At 41.2% G+C, this 19,358-nt stretch overlaps 1 long non-coding RNA gene across 2 annotated transcripts; it reads left to right on the top strand.

The window, feature by feature from the left end:
- The first annotated feature begins 605 nt into the window (after window positions 1-605).
- On the top strand, window positions 606-17,756 carry LOC140895003 (uncharacterized). Of its 2 annotated transcripts, none has more exons than XR_012154024.1 (3): window positions 606-1,385; window positions 2,359-2,779; window positions 17,689-17,756. It is a non-coding gene; the product is annotated as an uncharacterized lncRNA (long non-coding RNA). The 2 variants fall into 2 exon arrangements; XR_012154025.1 differs by lacking the exon at window positions 17,689-17,756 and adding an exon at window positions 5,672-5,783.
- Window positions 17,757-19,358: the final 1,602 nt, after the last annotated feature.

Below are 19,358 nucleotides of genomic sequence, written 5' to 3' on the forward strand. Positions count from 1 at the left end.
AGGAACTGCAAGGAGACTGGCAATGGCATTGAGAGAACCAATAATACTAGATAATACTTAGTCCTGCCATGAGGGGACTGGACTAGATCAGCGGCTCTCAACCTTTCCAGACTACTGTACCCCTTTCAGGTGTCTGATTTGTCTTGTGTACCCTCTAAGTTTCACCTCACTTAAAAAATACTTGCTCACAAAATCAGACATAAAAATACAAAAGTATCACAGCACACTACTACTGAAAAATTGCTGACTTTCTCATTTTTACCATATAATTATAAAATAAATTAATTGGAATATAAATATTGCACTTCCATTTCAGTGTATAGTATATAGAGTACTATAAACAATGTCTGTATGAAATTTTAGTTTGTACTGATTTCACTAGTGTTTTTTAATGTAGCCTGTTGTAAAACTAGGCAAATATCTAGATGAGTTGATGTACCCCTAGTTGAGAACCATTGGACTAGATGACCTCTCCAGGTCCCTTCCAGTCCTACGATATTATTCTATGATTCCATGAATAAAGCCTAAGGAGCACTTAGTGTGGTCCCACAGTTGCTTGGGAATTTCTGAGTGTTTAAAATACTATTCTTTTAAATGTTAGAACTAAAGGCAAAGTACTGTTTGGTCAAATTGCTGCTTTCTTCTTCCCAGATTTTAGTCCATCTTTGCTCAAGAGGGAAAAAAATCATTTGACAACAGAGGCAAAAATGTGCAGCTTGAAATGGGTCTTTGGGTTGCAGTATCCTTAGTGAATGGAAATTAATTAGACTGGGGAGATCACTATATATAAAGCAAGAAGTCAGAGAACTTTACAATATAGTGAAATAGACTGGATGATTCAAAGATGAAAAGACAAGATCAGTCCTCTAGGGACCGGGACAGGGACTACGATGTTTGATCAAAAACAACAGTAGTTTGCATAGCATGAATAATGATATGAAAGATGAATGGGTTCTGGCTGCCTCTGCTGTGTTCGCTTGATTGTGGTTTTTTTCATGATCCTTAAGATGAGGTGGTTTAGAACAGCCACCTAACTCCAAGGGCTGATTTTTGGTTCATTGATATAGACAGATATATCCAGAACCAACTCGTAATGTAATACTGTAGCAGGCTATGAGCATATTACCAAGCACACTGTTTAGCTAATTCTCTGCCTTTCGTCTCTTGTCACAGCAGCACTTACCTTTAGGAGGTCAGGTGACTGACTCTTCAGAAGAAAAAGTCAGTATTTCTTCATGGATTGACTAACAGAAGGAGCTGCATACATGACAGCTGAAGATGCACTTCCCCTGGGGACTAAGTGCAGTATGTTCATGACAAGTGCAGCTATCGCTGGTTGGGGGCTTGAAAGCTGATCTTGTTTCTGAATCCAAGACTTCTCATTGGTAATGCTGCTGTCATGCAATATAGATCTCTTACATTATTTTAAATTAACCTTTATATATCAAAACAACATCCAGTCAATTCCTATCATACTCAAACTTTATGAACGTGGAGTCCAGTGAGTAATGTAACTGTGGCTGCTGAAAAAAGGGTACGTCTGAAATATTTGGCTGTAAAAACCCAGTGAAAAAATAATACATTGCACTTGTTTGGTGCTTTTATTCTGAGGATCCTGTGTATTAACTACTTTGGTAAATTATGTAATAGGGATTACTTAGTCCCTTACTTACTTTTGGGTGAAATGTACACTGTTTAAGAGCGCAAAATAATGCTACACAGGTTTGAAATAGAGAAGGTTATTGCACTGAGTTGAAACCGTATGGTGGAACTTAGGAGGCAGAACATAATTATCTGGGCTCAGAGAATCTCTTCCATGGGTGGATATCTTCATACCAGCGTGAAAGGAAACTGCCTAACCTGCATGTCTACACATCTTACTCCCACTCCTCTAGATTTCACAGAACCCCCTCCACTGGAGCTCTTTGGGGTTATGGTTCTAGTTAACATGATGGGAAGGGGCAGACCAAGGGGCAGGAGGCTCTCTGCAGTGCCATCTCCTCAGAGCAGTCCAACTTCTGCAGGGACATTTAAAACAGCTCACAGCTGTATCAGAATAACTCTGTGGGCAAGTCCCTCTGCGGAGACCCAGGCAATGACACCATGGCTCCTGTTGGAGCATGCTGCTAGAGGCTGGGGGACAGCGAGGCCTAAAGAACAGTAGCTATCCATGTAAAAGACTCCTGGCAGCTACATGGATCTGTGAAAGGGGTCCCTCCCCATGGATCCACAGGTTCTGAGAGGTTGGGAGTCCTCACCCCTTCGAGTCCAGACCCCTCTTCCGTGAGGGAATGATGTGTAGGAAACTCCATGAAGGAAACTTAATAATTTTCCTGTCCCTCTGGTCCTTGTTTGCAGGTGTCTCATCAGAGCTGCCTAGGCCCCTGAACGAACTCATAATAGAATATTGCTAGGTCCCATGAAGACCATTCTGCTTTCTCAGCCAGTGAAGACCTGGCCTATAGAAGAGGAGAACTGCAATAACTGCACAGCTGTATGAATGTTCCCTGCTAGCTGTCAGTTGCACTTGAGGTCTGCATACCACAATCCCAGCCAAGGAGAAAGTGCTCCAGTTGCATTTGGCAGCGGGGAACTGAGGAATATAGAGATGAGAGAATTGACAGCTGCCAAAATGATGGAGTGGACTTAGCCTTTCCTCTAAAGCCTGCAGGTGACAGACTGTACTGGCCAAAGCAAAACAACACAATGTATCCAGTCATAACTGACTGAAAAACAGCTGCGTCTTTCAAACCTGGTATAAAGATCATGTGGTTTTCAGGTAGGTTCACTTATTATTGCTCTATAAACAGATTTATTGTTCATTATTTGCAGTCTTTGGACTTTGATGAGGTCGTTGTCATATTACATGTGGTTTACTTTTAGAGAGCAAGATTGGGTAATCCGTAATATTCCACTGCTTAACACAGCAAAGTGCAATTGCTTTAGGCTGGGATTTTAAAAAAAGCCTAAGGGAGTTAGATGCCAAAAACCCATTGAAATTCAGTGGGAGTTGGGCACTGACCTTAATCTTCACCAGGGGTGTGGGACGGAGGGGGAGAAGGGCAACAAAATATCAATAGATTGCACTGAGATTGTTGCACAGAAACTCTTGTTTACTTCTCCAGTCTGTTTTTATCAATTGTTAGTTAATTATAGCACTTATTTGCATTTACCCATGTGATTGAGCATGACGTTAACATTAGCATGATATATAAGTGTCTGTGTGTTCCTTCCCTTGCAGAAGGCATCCTTTTTCTATCACAATTCCTTCCAGCAGTTGATTACATGGAAGTGTAGTTTGAATGCAGTTTAGCTGTCAACTTTTGGTAGCTATAGAGTGATTTCTAGGGCCAACTCCTCAGCTAACATAAACTAATGTTTATGAGAATTCAGTTAAGCATGCTGAATTACACCAGATGAGGATCTGGCCCTTAATATGTTAAACTCTTTTTGTGTTCAATTTATGAGCACACAAGTAACCTGTGACTAAGGGCTTGTCTATACTACCCGCCGGATTGGCATGCAGCAATCGATCCAGTGGGGGTCGATTTATCGCATCTAGTATAGACATGATAAATTGACCCCTGAGCACTCTTCCATCAATTCTGGTACTCCACCGGAGCGAGAGGTGCAGGCAGAGTAGACGGGGGAGCGTCAGCCATCGACTCACCGCGGTGAATAGATCTAAATACGTCAACTTCAGCCTCGTTATCCACATAGCTGAAGTTGCGTAACTTAGATCGATTTCCCGCCCCAGTGTGGACCAGACCTTAGCTAGCTATGCCATTTCTCTCTCTAGATAAAACCTATCCTATTGGACAGTAGAAATATTTTTCTGCATAGTTTATCATAACTCCTATAAACAGCAAACCAGTTGTGCATGAAGGAAGGGAGTTTCAAAGTTGCCAATTTTCTTAATTTTATCAGACATCTTGCAATATTTGGTGTTTTTCTTGATGTCCCAACTGCTGGAGTCATATGATTTCATATTTAAAAAGGACATTTCCAGCCCTCAGGATTGCAAAGAGAAGCTTGAAGATAAGCCAAGTGCAAAACCCAGAGGGCATGTAAAAGGGCCCCTAGGTATACTTTTTTTATCTCCTTATTTTTAGGGCCCAATATGATTTTTTAACACTTGTGGTTGGCAGTACTGGAGTTTGTGGTATAATGTCTTATTGCAACTTTATTACATTTTATTTTTTTAAAATGTATACTCTTTAGAAGAGCCACTATGTTTAACAAATCTGAAATGCATGCTGCAAAATCCTTATCTGACATTTAAAATGAGAAGCTTGTGCCATTTTTAGGAAACATTGTTTATAGCCCTCATGTATTCCTTTTACAAGTACAAAAATGAGACTTATTTTCGACTGTACAGACACTTCTTTCTCCAGCTTTAAGCTTTATTTGGATTTGGATGATTTGAAACTAAAGTGCTAGAGGCTAGTAGTAAATCTTCACCTACAATATTGACAGTGAACAACAAAGAAGAAAATATTGGTCTTGATTCCCCTCTCACACTGGATTTACTCCTGACTTACACCAGTGCAAGTGACAGGAGGATCAGGACTATTGGTTTAACTTTTGTCCTTCATTGGTGCTTTATGATAAAGACTTTTTCAAAGTTTTTTTTCCAACACCCCTCCAAAAAAGAAACAAAAATAAACAAAAACCTCTACCCAAACAACTGTTTGTGTTGTGCTTGTGGTTTCATGTGGAAATATCAGGTCTTCACTTCCTTGACTTTGCTGGAGGACTTTGGCAAGGGTTTGGGGGACCTGAGGAGGGATATCCCATGATACTAGCAACTCTAATGTGGCTCTCACCCTTTGCTGATTTTTATGAGTCAGCATTCCTTTGTCACTCAGAGAGACAGACATTTAAGATTATAGCCCCGTCTGATGACATTATCCAGGAGGCAAAGTCTGACCACAAAGGAGAAGGAAATGATGACTTGGTATGTTTGATAGTTCAAATATTGTATTAAAATCAAGTCAAAATGTTTTTAAAATATTTCAGTGCATCCTTATTCATCATAAAAAGAGCAATAAAAAGACACAATCCCAACTTTTTCTTTTCATTTCACCTTTTTTTTAGTAATAAACACTCTTTGGATGCAGCAGTAATCATGACCACAAAAGAGGGACAGTTGTGTAAACAGACAAACTTTAGTTTAGAAAGTATTGGGACTAGAAGTAAGCATACTGGAAGAAAGTATGGATCACACAGAAGGGGGAAGAAGAATTTGGTCTTGATCTAAACAGCTCAAAGGTCTTTTGGGAATTACAAATGGCATTTTGGAGTGGCTGATGAAGTATGCTGAAGAGCGTTTGCGGGATAATAACTTCTATTCTTGATCATAACAGAGGAGAATCCTGTAGCTTTTGAGACTGTGCCAAAAGAGAACATTCTTCCATGATTCCCGAGCTACATTAGAGGAGTTCTGCATTATTGTCCATGTTAAACTATCACTTGAAGTTAATGGGAAAGTGGGGAGAGTCTGATATGTTCTGTCCCTTTGTTCTGTGGGTGGAAAAAGTCAGCTGCGTCTTGATTTTTTTTTTTTAATTTTTTTTAAGAAATCTATTGAATATCTTATATATTCTCAGTGTTTCAGGACAAAGGTGGGGGACTTCCCTGCTACTGATGGATTTCCTCCTTTACTCTTTAGATGCTGCCAAACCATCCCTCCCAGTGGTGACTTTTATCCCTCGCTCATGATAGTTCCCAAGAGCATGTTTTTTTGCCTTTAGGTTGTACCAGAATGCCAAAAATAAAGGAGGATGCCCTAGAAATGCCTTTTGCTGCCAAAATGGCTGTATCCTTCTCCCTAGCCTTTGCGAATTTCTCTTTCAACACTGAATACGTACGTGTGTGTGTGTGTGTATGTGTGTGCGTGTATTATTTTTAAAGAGTGAATTACATACTTGTGGGAAGTAAAATGAATGATTTGTGGATTTTACAGTAAAGATTCCAAGAGCGGAAAGGGTTTTTTATACACTGTCTACTCAAGGTTATATTATAATATCCCATCAGAAGTTACTGCTGCTTTAAGCAGCATGGCTCCTTAATGTACCATATTGTCTAAAGGACTCTTCCAAGATGTGCTGGTTTCGTAGCACTGTATCACCTCTCCCTTTTCTTCAAGGAAGCCAAACGCCCTACTCCCAAACAAAATGAATCCATAACTGTCAGTTTCCACTCATAACTTTTTCTGATTCCTCCAAAAGAATGACTTTTGTAGGATGGATTACAACCTCCTGGTAGGTAAACTCAAAGATGTTCAGAGGTGACATTTGAAGAAAAAGTCTCTCACCTCATGACGTGAACTTTACTAGTGCAACAATATATTAAACTGTAATGGAATGATCCTATTTTTGAAACTCTGTGGGATGTGCTGTCGGGGGAAATGAAATAAGTGAGGAGAATGGGTGCAAAGCAGAAAAAAGCACCTGATGCCTGAGATAAAAATGGCTTTATGGGCTGAATGTGTCATTACAGTGGTTTATATACATACATTCAAAGATTTAGCAATAAGTATAACTTTTGGTTTTAATTCTAAAGATTGGGCATGTGGGGAGGTGGGAGGAGTTGGTAATAGTAGACAGAAGGGCCAGGGTAGCTATGATTTTAATAGTGTATATTTGGCTCTGACAACATCCCAATGCAAGATGGCCAGAGGCTCCCTGGTATCTGGTAGCGAGTTTCAGCTGGCTGGACCAGGTCAGTGCACCCCAATTCGTTTGTCATAAATGGCATCTGATGAGAGTCATGTTAAGGTATCATTGGAAAACTAACACACTGATGGTTAATATTCTTGCATGGTGCATGTATAGTAAACGCCCAAAGGACTGTACAAATGAAGAAATTATGGAACTAAAATGTGTTTACCAGACAAGTCTGGGAAGTGGGTAAACAGGTCTCTCCCAGACAAAGGACAGGCTGAAGCCTCTAGCCAAGTGTCATCAGAGTCAATTAGCAATCACATGTCAGGTGGCCATTCATTTGCATCAAAGAGGGCAAGGACAGATCAAACAACAGCGAGGGAAGAAACCAGCATGGAACTTCCTTCACCATGAGACTCCATATCTCCATCCGCACAACTTGAATGAACTTTACTTTGCGGGTAACCCAAAGCATAATCCATTTCAGAAGTTCACAGGACTATAAAAGAGGAAGGCAAAGAACCCCAAGTTATCATTCACCTACGATCACAAAGGAACTGAGCACTTTGGACTTAGTGGGAGATCCTGACCAGAGAGGTGATCAGCCATCTTGCTGGAAGGTAACGTGGTAAAAATCTTACCTTAAACCAAGACTCTGGTTTTTTTATGTCTTAGTCTCTAGAATGCATTTTTCACTTTGATTTACTTGTAGTCATTTCTGGCTCTATCCTTTATACCTGAACTCTCTCAAAATCCTATCTATTCTGATGAATGAACTCATTTTACTTTATTCCAGACCAATCCAGTGCTGTGTTTTGAATTGAAATGGTAACTCCAGTTAAAGTGATAAGCTGTTTCCTTAGAGGAGGAAATGAACCTTATTATTCCTCTGAATGGCCCAGGAGAGAGCTGGGGGCGCTGAAAGCAGAAACCATGGATTTGGTGGTTGTTACTACTTCAGAGCAGGGGGTGCTGCTGCACCCTCAGCACCCCTAGTTCCAGCACCCCTGTTGCAGAGCAGGGAAAATTTCACAGTTTGGGAAAATTCAGGAGTGGGGGGCACTGGGGTCATCTTTCCCGGTGTAACCAAAAAGCTGGTGGATACCAGTGTGTGGCTGGAGTGTAACAAGCAGGCTGCTGGAATCGAGGTTACTAGTCCAGGGTTGCTTATCACACAGACACTCAGTGCATGCTTGTATGCTGGCTGGGGAATCTAGACAAAGGAGCTACAGCAGCAGAGCAATTTAAGGCACCCAGGGTTACAGGGCAGGTAGTGACGACAACCCTCGCTAGTCTGGATTGCACCCCAGAACCTGACATTGGTCTGGCTGAACCAGCATTTCCACACAGCTTGCTATTTTACCTGAGGCTTACACTTTAAGACCAGAGGAAACAGCCCACTGATAAGCCTTGGAGCGGTAAGAAAAGGAAGTCATAGAAAAAGAGAAGGAAAGGTAATATAACCTAATCATGATGGAGCAACATGGAAAGATTCCACAGACACCAGGTATTCCCTCCCACAAGGAATATCTAACTGGGAGAAGCCGTGCCCTGCGCACACAGGCTGTATTGAAGAATATTTCACTACTTTTGAAAGGCTGTGTGAATTGCATAAAATTCCAGAAGACAAGAAAGTCCCCACACTGATTGGAAAGCTATCTGGTAAAACACTGAAAAAAATGTTTAATGAAAAGCCAGTTGAACAGGCTTTGAAATACGCTGAATTTAAAAGGGTTTTAATGCAAAGGTTTTAAATTACCCTTGAAGTGTATAGAATAAAATTTAGATGTCTCAATATGCATGAGCAAATGAGTCATAGAGAATATCGATACAAATTCTGTGAAGACAAAATGGGCCAAGGCAAAGGTGGCAGAGAGTTATGATCAGTTGTTTGATTTTTGTGCACAAGAACAATTCCTGAGCATATGTTCTGAAAAAATCAGACAAACTATGAGGGATAAATCCCTGGATTTGATCCAAAATGCTATGTCTCTTGCTGATGCACATATGCAAGCTAAAGCATACAGTGACTGCAAGCCACAGGGGGAGTGCAGAAGACCAGCATTACGGGAGAGCTCCATTTTGTCCTTGGGAAGGAAGAGAACTATTGGGAGTCCCTGTATTCTCCTCCCTAAAATAGATTCTCCCTGGGGAATCTCCCTTGCAGGAGAACAATCCAAGAAGGTGTTTAACCTGTGGTTCCCCGAACACCTGAGGAATAATTGCCCTAAAATGAAAGAAGCTAAGCCCACACCCCATCCAACCCAAGTTAAAGCAGCTGTCCTTAACCTAGAATCCCAAGAGATACCTGCAGGTTATAGGATTAATTTTGTGAGGACTTCACTTTAGGGATAACCCATTCCTGTCCATGGGGGGTAGACAAGGAATTTGTTAAAGCTGCCAAGGTACATGGCAAAGAATGTGTGGATGGAGATTACTCTGATCAGGGGGGGCACGGTTAAACAGTCAGACATGATCCCTGGCAAGAAAGCAGAACCGAGCATTGGGACTACATGAAATCACTGTAGCTTTAGCTAAAGTACATGTGGAATGGGAAGATCTGGAGGGAATTTTGAAAGTTGGTGTGCTGGATAGTATTTCCATGGCAATTCTTGTGGGGAATGATAGTTTGGTTTTGTCCTAAGCAGTTAATGTAGTAACTCGCAGGAAAAAGGACTATTGTTCTGTGATCTCAGGAGAGAATTGTACAGACAAAATGTCGTTGAGGTGGGAGGGGATGGCCCCAGCCCCAGCTCAGCAAGAGAAACCAATGAGCTTTCAAGTGTGGAAGGGGCCAAGAAGGTCAGCTTCTTCGTAGCAGAGGAGGGTAGCAAGCATACCAAGCTAAAGGGGAAGGAGTTTTCCCCTGCGACTGGAGAGTCTGTTCAGGTTGTCCGCTGCCAAGGTTTTGCCAACGAACAGAGAGCAGACCCCATGCTAGAAAGCATCCTTGGGAACATCCTTGAGGGAACCACATCCTTGGGAACATCCTTGAGGGAAGGCAAATAGGGGAAGTGTTTTTTGAAGAGGAAGGAAAGCTGCACAGAGAAGCACCCCAGGGAAGTACGGAAGCCCTGGGTAACCTCACAAACAGCTAGTTGTGCCTGCCCAGCACTGTGGGGTGTTAATGTTGCTACCCCACAATCGCCCTTTTGCTGGTCACTCGGGAGCCTATGATAGGTTAAGGAAGAATTTTTTCTGACAAGGGATACAGAATAATGTGAGAATCTTGCACATTTTGTGACTTATGTCAGAAGAGGAAAAGACCTGCAGGACCCCCAAAAGTCCCTCTACCGCTCTTGCCTGTGAGATAAGAGGCATTTCATAGGGTAGCAATGGGCATTGTGGGCCTTATGCCTGGTCCTACCCAAATGGGAAAAGTATATCTTGGTGGTAGTGGATTTTGCCACTAGATACCTTGAAGCAGTTGCTCAAAATAACATAGAAGCGGATTATGTAGCCAAAGCCCTTTTCACTATTTTTAGCAGAGTGGGTTTCCCTTAAAAGATTTTATCTGATCATGGGCCAAATTTCTATGTCTCAGCTATTCGGTGAGTTATGGAAGTTGTGTGGGTTGAACAAGTAAAAGCTGCCCTGTATCACACAGAGACAAATGGTCTGGTGGAGAGGTTTAATGGGCCACTAAAATCAATGCTGGGGATGTCTGCCAACAGGCGGGACCTGGATAGGGATGAAATGTTACCCTAGCTATTGGCTTATAAGGAGGTGCCCCCAAGAATCTACAGTGTTTGCCTATTTGATCTTTTGTACAGAAGGAAAATGAGGGGACCCCTGGATCTTATCAGAGACTCCTGGGAAAGGGCCACTGAGGCAGAAATATGTACAAAGTTTCAGGCAAGAGTTAAAGGACATGACAGAGGTGGTTCACACTAAGCTCAAGGACAGTCAGTCCAAACAAAAGGCATGGTATGATCAACATACCAATAAACACTCTTTAGAAGTAGGAGAATTGGTATTGGTACTTATCCCTGCGAAAAAATACAAAATGCAAAGCTCATGGGAGGGACCTTTTGAAGTGATGGAAGAGGTGACAATATACATATAGTTCAAAAGGCCTCACAGTTATGCTGCCCCACAGCTTTTACATACCAACAGGCTTAAAGCATACCATAGAGAAGCGATGATAAACATGATTTGTTGTGTTGAAGGGGAAACTGAGGCATAGATTTGATGGCTGAATGCCAAGATGACTTATCACTTGAAGGCATTAAGATATGCAAAGTACTAAGCCAGACTGAAAAGAGATTCTGTGTGTTGCTGTGTATACTGAAGAGCCACAGACAAGTTTTCTCCAGCAACACTGGGAAGACCTATGAGATCACCCATAAAACTGGCACAGTAGGTCTTCAGTATGCACCCAGCTAAGCTTATTCTACCACTGGTACAGTGCAAGAGCAAATCTGTATCGCAATACGGAGCACGCTGAACTTGAGGGTAATTAAAGACTTTGACAGCTCTTGGACATCGCCCATTGTATCTGTCCCTAAGGGCTTGTCTACACTGGCACTTTACAGTGCTGCAACTCTCTTGCTATGGGGTGTGAAAAAACACCCCCCGGAGCGCTGCAGGTTTCAGCATTGTAACATGCCAGTATAGACAGTGCACAGTATAGCTACGCCCCTTGTGGAGATGGTTTTTTTTAGAGCACTCTGCCATGACTACACAAGCCACATTAAAGCGCTGCCATTGCCAGTGAAGACCTATGCTAAGAAAGATAACAGTAAGATTTTGTGTGGAGAGTAGAAAACTCAAAGCTCTCAGCATGCCAGATGTTTATACCATGTCCAGAATTGATGACATGCTGCAAATCTTGAGCAATGCTAAATATCTTGGCATGTTTGACCTTGTGAAAGGTTATTGGTGGATTTCTTTGGACCCTGATGCACAGAAAAATTCTGCTTTTATTGCTGATATGGATGAATTCAAAATGTTACATGTGGGTTAATTAATGCAGGAACCACTTTTCAGAGGCTGGTCAACAAAGCGTTAAACAGATTGCAGGACTTTGTATAATGGCCTTTGTCAGTGATATAGCCAAGTTTAGCAGCTTTTGATCTCATCACAAGAAAGGCTTGGCAATTGTGCAGGTTAGATTGCCTATCCTCTTTTTCTATGGTTTCTTTCTCTTTTAGAGCCAGTGCTCATGAGTGTCTGTGTGATAAGTAACCCTGGACTAGCAACTCTGATTCCAGCAGCCTGCTTGTTACACTCCAGCCACACTCTGGTATCCACCCGCTTTTTGGTTAAACGGGGCAAGATGACGCCACTGCCCCCCACTCCTGAATTTTCCCCACACCGAGTGCTCTGCAGTGTCCTTTCCTGGACCATTCAGAGGAATAAGAAGGTTCATTTGCTCCTCTAAAGAGAAAAAATGCAGCTTATCACTTTAACTGGAGTTAACAATCACTTCAATTCAAACACATCACTGGGTTTGTTTAGATTAAAAGTAAAATGAGTTCATTAACCAGAGTAGATAGGATTTTAAGAGAGTTCAGGTATAAAGGATCGAGTCACAAATGGTTACAAGCAAATAAGAGTGCAAAATGCTTTCTAGAGACTAAGACATAACAAAACTACAGTCTTGGTTCAAGATAAGATTTTTACCACACTACCTTTCAGCAACATGACTGACCACGCCTTTGCTCAGGATCTCCCATAAAGTCCAAAGTGCCCAGTTCCTTTGTCATCTTAGGTGAATGATAACTTGGGGTTCTTTGTCCCTGTCTTTTATAGCCCATTGAACCTTTGAGATGGATTATTCTGAAGGTTCCCTCCCAAAGTAAAGTTAATTCAAGCTGGACAGAAGGAGACATGGAGTCTCGTGATGAAGGAAATTCCATGCTGGTTTCTTCCTCCACTGTTGTTTGATAAAATGCAAATTGATCCGTCCTTGCCCTCTCTGATGTAAATGAGCAGCCACTTGACATTTGACTCCGACACCTGGCTAAAGGCATTGGCCTGTTCTTTTTCTGGGAGAGACCTGTTTACCCACTTCTCAGACTTGTCTGGTCAATACATTCTAACACCATATTTCCTTCATATTTGTATGGTCCTGTGGGCGTTTACCATACATACACCATGCAAGAATATTAATGATCAGTGTGTTATTAGTTTTCCAATAATACCTTGTATGACACATATCAGATGCAGTTTATGACCTAAATTAATTGGGGTGCCCTGACCTGGTCCGACCAGCTGAAACACGCTACCAGATACCAATGAGCCTGTTGCCCTCTTGCACTGGGATGCTGTTAGGGTCACAGTATATAAACAAGACTATAATATAAGTTACTAATTCTTTGTCTAAAGGAAGGATGTTTAGAGAAGTGAGAAAATCCTTCCCCACAGCTGTTGGATACATTTAAATCTCCCAGCGGAAGCAATGATCTATATTCATGTAAATGTGTTTTGATGTCCTCTTCAAAGTTTAAATGAAACACCCACATCCAGGAAGCTAGTCATCTTAAGCAGAAACACAATTGTAATTCTTTATAAAGCACACCACGTAGGTCTTTGCTTTCACTTCAGTGGCACCAAATTTTGGCAATTTGTTTGTTTAGCTTTCTTGTCTTGGTCTCAGATAATTTCAAACGTACCACTTCCAAGGGGTATACAAAATCTCTTGGATAGAAAACCCAATTTTATAAAACTTTCTTTTTAAACACTCAGTTTTAATCTGTGAATCAGTGCATTAATAAACTAGCTGGATCACTCTTGTTTCAGATGATCAGTGTATCTCCTGCTAGGTACTGACAGTTTTTCCATTTCAACCAAAAAAAATCTAACTTATTCCCCTTTATAGAAAGGAGCTATAGAATATATGGGGATTAAGTCAATAGGGATCTATAGAAATTACTTTTTTTAAAACACACCACCAACAAAAAATCCCCTTATGAGCCTATTTCATCAGCTTGTGTAAATACATGTAGCTGTGTTGAAGTCTCCAGAGTTAACATGTAGTTAACACTGTAGCACCATTTTAGTCAATGGAGCTATGCTAAATTGTGCCAGCTGAGGACCTGACCTGAATTTTACAGACCATTTTATACTTTCTGTAGGTTTGAATTTTTTTAACCAGCCTATATAATTTTATTGCTGGGACATACATTTCTATAAAATTTACAGTAGGATATGAATAATGTATAGATAGGTTATTCTCCATTAAGCCCCTTAGTACTGTTCCATACACATCACAACATTCACAGATAAAATTAGATCTTCTACTTAACATTGTCTTTGGAATATTTTAACAAAAGTAAATATAATGTTAACTACATGTGAACTGCTGGGAAAACAAAACCCTCATAACTTCAAAGAATTGCTCGAGAACACTTTCCTTCTTTACAGCATTTTGTATTAAGGGATGTGGTGTAATTAATCTGTGTAGGTTGTGTAATTCTGAGTTCACATTTTTACCTTTTTTAAAAAAACTACGTACATTAAAAATGAGTTTCTCTGCATCAGGTGCCACATCCTATGATGTGCTACGGGTATCCTGTGGCAGACCCTCAGGGTATGATCCAGCTCCTCGGGAAGTCTCCAATTAACTTCTCATTGACTTGAGTCGGAGTTGGATTGGGCCCTTGCTGAGCAAGCTTTTTCATGAGTAAAGCTCGGAAAGAAATCTACAGCACTCTACTGTATTACGTTAGACTAAATGCTGCCTCTACGGATTTTGACTAATGCTCAGCACAGTTTTACATTTAAGTCTGCTTGATTATTTTCCCTTGGAGCAGACAAGTATATGGTATGATCTCATCCTATTGTCAGGGTAATGTGTCTCTGGGGACTCTGACCTTGTTCACATTACAATGACATCATCTTTTCTACAGACTGTAAATCACAACCGTTGACTCCTTGCTTTACTAATAAAACCTGCAGAGATAGAGCCTGCAGCTACAACGTGCTTGTTTGAAATTGTTAGACGGCAATGCAATTTATTTATTTTTAACCACTTGAGGCAACATTTTTAAGAAGCTAGTAATGAGGGAGGTGTGTAGTCTCATTTAACATTCCTATCTTCTTCTTGCGGAGTTCTAACATGGATTTTTTTTTTTTTTTAATTCTATGATCTAAATAGATTTATCAGCACAGTGTGAAACATAAGACCCAAGAGAAAAAGTATTTTCCATTCGGAGTCACTTTTTAAATTTCCATCCTAGCAAAGAACTCAAAATGTATCCATTTACCTTCTGCAACTTGCAGTACCCTGCATTCATCAAAAAAGCAGGCTTCCATGTAAACTGAAAAATGGATTTACAACAAAACACAGCAGAGTTTTCTCATTTAAAATAACTTATCTTCAGTTGGGTTTCTTGAAAATGGTTCATTTAAGATCTCTGTAATGATGTATATCCACTTCCTTCCTACACACCTCCACGTTGTACTCCAGAACATTTAATGTGGCTCAGACTTCTGTAAACCTCAAGTAAGCAGTTGAGGATGAATGATTTTTGAGAGTCCTAAGAACTGAGTTTTGTGTACAGCCAATTACTGGGTCGGAACAAGAAAATATTTCCCTGATGGCTCCTTTTCTTTGTTTATTTTAAATTGTGCTTGTATTTTGCCCTTTGGGGCTGGCCCTATGATACTATATTAGATGCCTTATGCGCGAGGGCCCAAAATAATCCCGGGTGTAAGTTCATTTAAATCAACCAAGTTAACAGTTACACCAGAGCTTAAATTGGCCTCTGGAATATTAGCTAAACTCATACTGTCACACACATGGAGCCCTGGTAGAGCTCCCCCTCTGACTGGACACTTCCCAGGCTGTTGTCTTTGGAGCCCCTCTCATACTTTGAGCCCATACAACTTCAGCATCTGAACAGAGCATAGGCACTGCCCCAGGCTTGGGATCTGTAGCCACACTCTCAGGCTGCAGAGCCTCTGTCTCGCATCCCCTCCTGAGAGCTGGGATCCCACGATCCAACTCTCTAGCCCCCTACTGCTGACCCCTCAGGCTCTCCACAGCCAACACACACCCTTTCCCAGAACACCAGCCAGGTAGGCACTCCAAGTTTGTAGTTTAACTCTTCAAGGGCCTGCAAAAGCCAATGGACAGACTTTGTGCACAATTCTAAACACAATTACTCTTTACTGAGATATCATGAAGAATACACAGAACTATACAGAGTAATAGACATACTTATATGTGTTTCCCTGCCTCAGGTTCCTCACTATTCTGGAGAGTTCTTTGGGCTTGGGCAGAGTTCTCTGGGATGTCCTGGATCCTTCCCCCACAGGTCGTTGTGGTTTTTCAGAATTATGGAGCCTTTCTAGGTCAATTAGCTTTCTCTGACCTTGTCTGGCCACACTGTTAAACAAGACCCCCTGCTACAAAAGCATGCCCATCTCTTTCTCTCTCCTGCTCAAAGTTTCCTGTCTCACTCAGTGAGTCCCTCAAGTTTATCTGTCCCCCTGCCAACACCTGGTTTCTTTGTTCTGCTGCTAGGGATTTGTCACTCTCAACTCCACCAGGCCCCTGCGGAGCAACTTGGTTGAACTGGTTTCCTTGTTTAGTCAACCTCTTCAGTATACCCATTATTCAGTCAGAGCACAGTTGTTCAGGTTAACGACGCTGACGCTCTATTGCCCAGTCCTTGGTCTGGTTGTAGGCATCTGCTACAGCCCCGTCAGCAAATGGTGGATTCCCCAGAGAGGAATTCCCTGATGTAACAATTTCATAAAAACAGCATTGCAACACCAAACAGAATTCATAAATTGTACGTAGACAGATTCCCCAAATCGCCTCTCATATATATTGGGATTAAACAGTAAATGCTTAAAGTGGCAATGTCAATTTAGAAATATCTGTGTAGTTGTCTGTTTACTGACCTATGTATATGGGTCTCATTAGCATAGTATCTGAGCATCTCATGCTTATGTCGGAAAATGTTTTTCCTACTATTGTTACAACAACTGAGACTACTATAACTGAAAGAGATTAGAGGAAACAAACTTTTTTTTCCTCTTCCGTTTTCAAGTCACTTTGTGCATTTGACAGCACTTTATGTGTAGTCAGTTTCACTGTTTCCCCTGAATATTCAGTCAGTTTCCTGTTTTGTTTTTATGGTTTTTTCACATGCTCAAGGAAGAGAAAAGCATTTTAAAAAATAGGAAAATGTGATTGCAAGCTGCTATAACTTGACAGAGAGAGACTCAGAAGCAGGTGTATGGTTTATAACTTTTTTAAACTAGATTTCAGGCTGACTTCTATCCCTTTAAGTTTATTAACAGGATCTAGTTCCTGTTCAAAATGAAAGGAAAATGGGCAAGAAGTGATTATATACCGTAAGCGGATGCCTGTATGTATACTGATGGTGTAATTGTGGACTCGCCTAGTGCTCTTTAATGTTGCAGTGTGAAGTGTGGAAGTTCCCATCTCTGGGGCTGGTGTGCATTGGCTGTGTGGGATTAAAGAGTTGTGATCCCTTACTATGGAAATTAGGGGGGGCGGGGAAGCCCTCACCTTGGCTCAAATTTGGCCTGGCTGCCCACCCCATCATGATGAAGGTTGTGCCAGGCCAAACCTGAGTGGCACTGCAAGCCCGTGCACTAGGTCACAATGCACTCACTGAAATTTGGCTTAGTCACCCCTCTGTCAGGACAGCCAGGCCAAACCTGAGTGGCATTGCAACCACATATGCCAGTTCACATTGCTACCCACCCAAATCTCGTGGCCAGGGGACCCCTGAGATGGGGACCCTGTGTAAGTGCATCGAGTGCACATTGGCTAATCTGGAACTATGCACTGGTAGTGTGGGTACACGTGAACTCTCAACACCAGAATTTTTGTTAAAAGTGATCACAGTTGCCCAGTTCTGCCTGGTTTTCACTCCCAAGCCATAAATCAGTTTCAAGTTTAGTGATTTCATGAACCTTTTGATAAACCTGGTTTGAGTTTGAGGATGTAATGAAACCTGAAACCAAATTAGATTTCTTTTCCCATCTTGTCCTTTCTCCCCTTTCTCCTTGTCCTTTTTTTCCTCTTCCCTCATTTCAGCCACCACTCCATCGTTCCATTGAGGATTTCAAGAACAGTTGTAGAGAATAAATCAAAGAAAAGTAAGTTCACTTTTTTTTTTTTTTTGCTATGAGTCTGTGTGCACTGAATTGATCTGTTAATTTATTCTGAAATACCTCAAAACCAGAACTACACTTAGATCTGCAATCATTGTTATTCACTATTCACTTCAGGATCATTTTCACTGTCCACCCCCTTGCTTAAAACTGCTTCATGTGGTATTTGATATAATAAACATTCTTTTCATATTCTTAAGGAAATAACAGTAGGTGACCTCTCCCCCACCCCCCAAATGATTATAAAGCAAACTGAGTGAGATTTTCCTAATGAATGCAGACATTGTTATTCAAAATTGTATTCCTCTTTCCCCCAGGTCATATAAAAGGATCTGTGCCATTTTCATTTGTTCTACTTGTGCATCTAGGGGTAAAGCTAAAGATGAAGGCTTTTAGAACACCACATTTGCAGGAAAATGGGAGAATGCTCTGGAAAAATAACCAAACTAGTTTGTGTTTGGCTACATAATCTCCTTCCAGCTAGTTTTACTTTTAATCCTTAGCATTTCTCAAGGGGGTTATATGCAAGTTAACATGCCAGATTTCTCATATAATAAAGAGGAGGCAAAAGGAATGGGTAAAAGAAAACAGTAAATTGTGGTATCAGGAAATGTGGTTTTGTGTCCTTATCCAAAGTGTGAACACAGAGATTTAAATAAGAAAGAAACTGCACTGGAGCTCACTTTAAGTGCAGAGTTAATACGCAGACTGCATCATCTTTCTTGCTTAAGTACTGTACTGTTTTTCTCTTTGCCATACAACAGCTACCATATGTGCTGAGCTTCAGCTAGACAACTACGAAATTACAAACACTCTTTTGACTGTGAATTGACTAGAAAAGGATGTCAGTTATTGCTTTCCTCCTGTGGCCACACCACAAGTGCACCTGCAGTAAGAAACTGGCATTCATCCTCTGAAAAGCACCACATGCTTCTATTGTTAGCCAGATCAGAATTCTAACCTTGGCTTTGTTTACCCAACTCCTAGCACAGTTAGAAGATTGTGAAGATAAGAGCCTCAACTCTTATGCATACCAGTTGACTTCGTCTTGTGCTTCAGCACTCATCCACAGTTTTTCGTGTTTTCACTGAAGGAAACAAAAATAGGGGTAGGAAGATTGCTATCTGTGGTGTCCTTCAGGCAAAGAGCGCTCTTTTCCTTGTGCACATTTACCATTTAGAAATTAATATGAAGCTTGTTATCAAATCATAACAGCTTTCACTGAAAGTTCTGAATTGTGATCCGTTAAGATCACCTCTAGGATTATCTGATTTCAAATTTGAGTGCCAGAACAAAAGGATGTTGTTTCTAGCCTGTGCAGAGGTAGTCCGGAATTTGACCATTTCTTTATCCCCCAAGGCAGGTTTGAACTAGAAACCACACTGAAGTGTGCAAAGAGGATTTAAGTAGGAAAAAATTGATGATGTCTGGAAGCAGTGAACTGGGCAATCCATTAAATGAGACAGCTGTTAGGCTAGCAGAGGTTCCTTGTCTCCCAGTATGTAATGTGACAGCTGAGCTAGGGATCAGACTGCAAGCTAGCCTGCAGCTGCTGCTGCTGTCAAAGGCCTACCAGCCGTTGTATTCTAGGAA

The sequence above is a fragment of the Lepidochelys kempii genome, chromosome 10 (genome assembly GCF_965140265.1).
Source record: "Lepidochelys kempii isolate rLepKem1 chromosome 10, rLepKem1.hap2, whole genome shotgun sequence".
NCBI classification, from domain to species: domain Eukaryota; kingdom Metazoa; phylum Chordata; order Testudines; family Cheloniidae; genus Lepidochelys; species Lepidochelys kempii.